Here is a 7706-nt window from a genome sequence, read left to right on the forward strand (position 1 = left end):
ATTCTTAAGAATTACATGGTTAGAAAATGTTTGTGGGTATCATTCCTGGAAAACCCTCATGAGACTTCACTCGTCCTCTAGGTAACTCCTAGGGGTTTAAAAGGCTTGTTGTATCATTCCCACGAAAGCTGGATTTATCTTTTTGTTTTCAATTTATTTTCTGTTTTATATTGCTAAGGGACTAGCAATATGTAAGTTGGGGGGTGTGATAAGCGCTGAATGTTGCACATTCAAGCCCCTTAATTTACATATGTTAGTTCCTTAGCATTGTTATTTGTTTAATTTTGTTTTGTTTTTGTGTTTCAGGTCTTATGTGACAAACCATTGGAAATTGGGCTTAAAAGGACAACAAATTGAGTATTCTGGAGCTAGGATCGATCGCAGTACCCTTGGGATCGAGTGCACTTGCGCTCGAGTGTCTGTGGCCAGGGATCGAGCGCAATGCGCTCGTGCGCACAAAAGCTAAGCTCGAGCGCACTGCGCTCGAGCGCACACTATCTCGGATTGAGCGCACACGGGCGTACAGTGCACGACAAGACTCCTTTTCCAACTTGGGCTTGGTTTTCAGTCTCCCAATTGAACTGGGAGACTGACTTCCGATTTTCTAAGGATTTCTAGGGTTTTAGGGTTTTTCAAATCCCTATAAATAGGGCTCTAAACATTGTAAACAGACACACCGCTTTCTAGAGCAAAATTCAGTAAAATTGTCTGTGAAGTCTAGAAGATCATGAGTAGCTAAACCCAATTGTGGGGTATTGATGTAACCCTTTCCAAGCACAATGGTTTGATTGTATTTAATTTCTAGTCTTTCAATTTATGCATGTTGATTGTCTAACTCTGAGGATTGCTACAATTGATTTCTGTTCTTCATATTAAATGCAATTGTTTTTAATTCCAATTCAATGATAGTAAAATTCTTATCTTGTCTTAGAAATTATTTTACTATTGTTGAACTCAAATCATTCTTATTTTCTGTGATTATAAGAATGATGGTTATACAATGGTTTTTAATTGGCATGTAATCAATAGGGTTAGATAGACCATACCTAGGAAAGTTTAGTATAATTTAGGTAGACGATCCGTGCCAACTGAAGATGGGTTATGCTATTCCGTTGATTACCTGAATTTATATGTTTTATTGTTTAAATTATAACATGCATAGAAAGAATTGCTAGAATTAAATATGGTTAACCATTAGTGTGCGGATAGTGGTGAAATCAATACCCTACTCTCTCTCTCATATATTTACTCCTTTTATTTCCGTTTATTTTATGCACTTTAAATTCACACAAACAAATCATTCTCTTTTAATTAAGTTAACTTTGATCTTTTAAATTTTGATAATTAAATCCCTGCAGCCCTTGAGGTTCGACACCCTCAATATTGCCGTATCCTACAAAGATTCGTCCTATTGCGAGTGGTTATTTTTAATTGATATTTTTGGTCACAAAAATACCAGATCAGCAATCAAGTCAGCGGGTGCCACGAAGTAATTCGAGTTCGTTTGCCCACTATCTTCACTAACGAACGATAACTTTTTCTAAAAGTTGACAAGAGCCCCGATCCCGGCCGGAATGACTCGAATTTCTTCGTGCCACCCGCCTACATGATCGCCTTGAAGCATTGAGCACGCTCGTAAAATTTCGGGCAAATCGGACAAGGTTGTAATTTTTCACAACTAGGACCGAAACCCTAGGCCGTGCAAAATGGTCAGATGCCAAGCGAAATTGTTTGGCCCGAAAATTTACGAGCTTGTACAAAACTTCGAGGCAATCATGTTGGTAGGGGCCACGAAGTGATTCGAGTTCGTTTGCCCCCCCATCTTCACAAACGAACGATAACTTTTTCTGAAAGTTAACAAGAGCCCCGATCCCGGCTGGAACGACTCGAATTTCTTTGTGCCACCCGCCGACATGATCGCCCCGAAGCACTCAGTACGGTCGTAAAATTTCAAGCAAATCGGACGAGGTTGTATTTCTTCACAACTAGGACCGAAACCCTAGGCCGAACAAAATGGTCAGATGCGAAGCGAAATTGTTTGTCCCGAAAATTTACGAGCTTGTGCAGAACTTCGAGGCAATCCTGTCTGACGGCGGCAAGAAGTGATTCGAGTTTGTTTGTCCCCCCATCTTAACTAACGAACGATAACTTTTGCTGACAGTTAACAAGAGGCCCGATCTTGGCCAGAACAACTCGAATTTCTTCGTGCCACCCGCTGACATGATCGCCTCGAAGCACTGAGTAGGCTCGTAAAATTTCGGGCAAATCGGCGTCAGGTTGTATTTTTTCACAACCTGGACCGCAACCTTAGGCCATACAAAAAGGTTAGATGCGAAGCAAAATTGTTTGGAAGGAAAATTTACGAGCTTGTGCAGATCTTCGAGGCAATCATGTCAGCAGGCGGCACGAACTGATTCGAGTTTGTTTGCCCCCTCATCTTCACTAAAGGACGATAACATTTTCTGAAAGTTAACAAGAGCCCCGATCCCGGCTGGAACGACTTGAATTTCTTCGTGCCACCAGCCGACATTATCGCCACGAAACACTGAGCACGCTTGTAAAATTTCGGGCAAATCGGACGAGGTTGTATTTTTTCACAACTAGGACCAAAACCCTAGGCCGAAGAAAATGGTCAGATGCGAAGCAAAATTATTTGGCCAGAAAATTTATGAGCTTGAGCAAAACTTCGAGGCAATCATGTCAGCGGGTGCCATGAAGGGATTCGAGTTCATTTGCCCCCTATCTTCACTAACGAACGATAACTTTTTCTGAAAGTTGACAAGAGCCCCGATCCCGGCCGGAACGACTAGAATTTCTTCGTGCCACCCGCCGACATGATCGCCTCGAAGCTCTGAGCACGCTCGTAAAATTTCGAGCATATCGGTGTCAGGTTGTATTTTTTCACAACTAGGACCACAATCCTAGGCCATACAAAAAGGTCAGATGCGAAGTGAAATTGTTTGGAACGAAAATTTACGAGCTTATGCAGAACTTCGAGGCAATCCTGTCCGCGGGTGGCACGAAGTGATTTGAGTTCGTTTGCCCCCCCGCCATCTTCATTAACGAACGATAACTTTTCTTGAAAGTTAAGAAGAGCCCCGATCCCGGTTGGAACGACTCGAATTTCTTCGTGCCACCCGCCTACATGAACGCCCCGAAGCACTGAGTACGGTCGTAAAATTTCGAGCACATCGGACGAGGCTGTATTTCTTCACAACTAGGATCGAAACCCTAAGCCAAACAAAATGGTCAGATGCGAAGTGAAATTGTTTGTCCCGAAAATTTACGAGCTTGTGCAGAACTTCCAGGCAATCCTGTCTGCGGGCGGCACGAAGTGATTCGAGTTCGTTTGCCCCCCCATCTTCACTAACGAACGATAACTTTCGCTGATAGTTAACAAATGCCCCGATCCCGGCCGGAACGACATGAATTTCTTCGCTTTCACCCAATCGGTGGCTGATAAATGCTAACGGAAAGCACGCTCGTAAAATTTCGGGCATATCGGCGTCAAGTTCAATTTTTTCACAATTAGGACCACAACCCTAGACCGTACAAAAAGGTCAGATGCGAAGCGAAATTGTTTGGAACGAAAATTTACGAGCTTGTGCAGAACTTCGAGGCCATCATGTCGGCGGGCGGCACGAAGTGATTTGAGTTCGTTTGCCCCCCCGCCATCTTCACTAACGAACGATAACTTTTCCTGAAAGTTAACAAGACCCCGATCCCGGCTGGAACGACTCGAATTTCTTCGTACCACCCGCTGACTTGAACGCCCCGAAGCACTAAGTACGGTCGTAAAATTTCAAGCACATCGGACGAGGCTGTATTTCTTCACAACTAGGATCGAAACCCTAGGCCAAAAAAAATGGCCAGATGCGAAGTGAAGTTGTTTGGCCCAAAAATTTACCAGCTTATGCAGAACTTCAAGGCAATCCTGTCTGCGGGCAGCATGAAGTGATTCGAGTTCGTTTGCCCCCCCATCTTCACTAACGAACGATAACTTTCGCTGACAGTTAACAAAAGCCCCGATCTCGGCCGGAACGACTCGAATTTCTTCGTGCAACCCGCCGACATTATCGCCTTGAAGCCCAGAGCACGCTCATAAAATTTTGGGCAAATCGAACTACGTTGTATTTTTTCACAACTAGGACTGAAACCCTAGGCCGAACAAAATGGTCAGATGGGAAGTGAAATTGTTTGGCCCAAAAATTTACGAGCTTGTGCAGACCTTCGAGGCAATTATGTCGGCAGGTGCCACGAAGTGATTCGAGTTCGTTTGTCCCCCCATCTTTACTAACGAACAATAACTTTTTCTGAAAGTTGATAAGAGCCCCGATCCCGGCGGGAACGACTCGAATTTCTTCATGCCACCTCCCAACATGATAGCCTCGAACCACTGAGCACGCTCGTAAAATTTCGGGCATCTCGGCGTTAGGTTCTATTTTTTCACAACTAGGACCACAACCCTAGGCCGTACAAAAAGGTCAGATGCAAAGCGAAATTGTTTTGAACGAAAATTTACGAGCTTGTGCAGAACTTCGAGGCCATCATGTCGGTGGACGGCACGAAGTGATTCGAGTTCGTTTGCCCTCCCCCCCCCATCTTCACTAACGAACGACAACTTTTCCTGAAAGTTAACAAGAGCCCCGATCCCGGCCGGAACGACTCAAATTTCTTCGTGCCACCCGCCGACATGAACGCCCCGAAGCACTGAGTACGGTCGTAAAATTTCAAGCAAATCGGACGAGGCTGTATTTCTTCACAACTAGGATCGAAACCCTTGGCCGAAAAAAATGGCCAGATGTGAAGTGAAATTGTTTGACCCAAAAATTTACCAGCTTATGCAGAACTTCAAGGCAATCCTGTCTGCGGGAAGCACGAAGTGATTCGAGTTCGTTTCCCCCATCTTCACTAACGAACGATAACTTTCGCTGACAGTTAACAAAAGCCCCGATCCCGGCCGGAACGACTCAAATTTCTTCGTGCCACCCGCCGACATGATCGCCTCGAAGCACTGAGCACGCTCGGAAAATTTCGGGCATATCGGTGTCAGGTTGTATTTTTTCACAACTAGGACCACAATCTTTGACCGTACAAAATGGTCAGATGCGAAGCGAAATTGTTTGGAACGAAAATTTACGCGCTTGTGCAAAACTTCGAGGCAATCATGTCGGCGGGCGGCACGAAGTGATTCGAGTTCGTTTGCCCCGCCGCCATCCTCACTAAGGAACGATAACTTTTTCTTAAAGTTAACAAGAGCTCTGATCCCGGCAGGAACGCCTCGATTTTCTTTGTGCCCCCCGCCGAAATTATCGCGTCGAAGCACTGAGCATGGTCGTCAAATTTTGAGCAAATCGGACGAGGTTGTATTTCTTCAGAACTAGGACCGAAACCCTAGGCCGAACAAAATGGTCAGGTGCGAAGCGAAATTATTAGGCCCAAAAATTTACGAGCTTGGGTAGAACTTCGAGGCAATCATGTCGGCGGGTGCCACGAAGTGATTTGAGTTCGTTTGTCCCCCCATCTGTAGTAACGAAGAATAACTTTTTCTGAAAGTTGGCAAGAGCCTCGATCCCGGCTGGAACGACTCGAATTTCTTCATGCCACCCACCGACATGATAGCCTCGAAGCACTGAGGACGCTCGTAAAATTTCAGACATCTCGGCGTCAAGTTCTTTTTTTTCACAACTAGGACCACAACCCTAGGCCGTACAAAAAGGTTAGATGCGAAGCGAAATTGTTCGGAACGAAAATTTACGAGCTTGTGCAGAACTTCGAGGCAATCATGTCGGTGGGCGGCACGAAGTGATTCGAGTTCGTTTCCCCCCCCCCCCATCTTCACTTACGAACGATAACATTTTCTGAAATTTAACAAGAGCCCAGATCCCGGCCTGAACGACTCGAATTTCTTTGTGCCACCCGCCGACATTATCGCCTCGAAGCACTAAGCACGCTCGTAAAATTTTGTGCAAATTCACGAGGTTGTATTTTTTCACAACTAGGACCGAAACCCTAGGCCGAACAAAATGGTCAGATGCGAAGCGAAATTGTTTGGCCCAAAAATTTACGAGCTTGTGCAATACTTCGAGGCAATCATGTCGGCGGGTGCCACGAAGTGATTCGAGTTCGTTTGTCCCCCATCTTTACTAACGAAGAATAACTTTTTCTAAAAGTTGGCAAGAGCCTAGATCCCGGCCAGAACGACTCGAATTTCATCATGCCACTCGCCGACATGATAGCCTCGAAGAACTGAGCACGCTCGTAAAATTTCGGACATCTCGGCGTCAAGTTCTTTTTTTTCACAACTAGGACCACAACCCTAGGCCGTACAAAAAGGTCAGATGCGAAGCGAAATTGTTTGGAACGAAAATTTACGAGCTTGTGCAGAACTTCGAGGCAATCATGTCGGCTGATGCCATGAAGTAATTCGAGTTCGTTTGTCCCCCCATTTTTACTAACGAATGATAACTTTTTCTGAAACTTGACAAGGGCCCCTATCCCGGCCAGAACGGCTCGAATTTCTTCATGCCACCCGCCGACATGATAGCCTCGAAACACTGAGCACGCTCGTAAAATTCTGGGCAAATCGGACTAGCTTGTATTTTTTCACAACTAGGACAGAAACCCTAGGCCGAACAAAATGGTTAGATGCGAAGCGAAATTGTTTGGCCCAAAAATTTACGAGCTTGTGCAAAACTTAGAGGCAATCATGTCGGCGGGTGCCACGAAGTGATTCGAGTTCGTTTGTCCCCCTATCTTTACTAACGAACAATAACTTTTTCTGAAAGTTGACAAGAGCCCCGATCCCGGCCGGAACCACTCAAATTTCTTCATGCCACCCGTCGACATGATATGCTCGAAGCACTGAGCACGCTCGTAAAATTTTGGGCATCTCGGCTACAGGTTTTATTTTTTCAAAACTAGGACCACAACCCTAGGCCGTACAAAAAGGTCAGATGCGAAGCGAAATTGTTTTGAACGAAAATTTACGAGTTTGTGCAGAACTTCGAGGCAACCATGTCGGCGGGCGGCACGAAGTGATTCGAGTTCGTTTGCCCCCCCGCCATCTTCACTAAGGAACGATAACTTTTTCTTAAAGTTAACAAGAGCCCCGATCCCGGCAGGAACGCCTCGATTTTGTTTGTGCCCCCCGCCGAAAATTATCGCCTCGAAGCACTGAGCGGGGTCGTAAAATTTTGAGCAAATCAAACGACGTTGTATTTCTTCACAACTAGGACTGAAACCCTAGGCCAAACAAAATGGTCAGGTGCGAAGCGAAATTATTAGGCCCAAAAATTTACGAGCTTGGGCAGAACTTCGAGGCAATCCTGTCGGAGGGTGCCACGAAGTGATTCGAGTTTGTTTGTCCCCCCATTTTAACTAACGAACAATAACTTTTTCTGAAACTTGACAAGGACCCCTATCCCGGCCGGAACGACTCGAATTGCTTCATGCCTGCCGCCGACATGATAGCCTCGAAGCACTGAGCACGCTCGTAAAATTTCGGGCATCTCGGCATCAGGTTCTATTTTTTAACAACTAGGACCACAAGCCTAGGCCGTAAAAAAGGGTCAGATGCGAAGCGAAATTGTTTGGAACAAAAATTTACGAGCTTGTGCAGAACTTCGAGGCAATCATTTCGGCGGGCGGCACGAAGTGATTTGAGTTCGTTTGCCCCCCCGCCATCTTCACTAAGGAACGATAAC

This window comes from Corylus avellana, chromosome ca1 (assembly GCF_901000735.1).
Source record: "Corylus avellana chromosome ca1, CavTom2PMs-1.0".
NCBI lineage: Eukaryota > Viridiplantae > Streptophyta > Magnoliopsida > Fagales > Betulaceae > Corylus > Corylus avellana.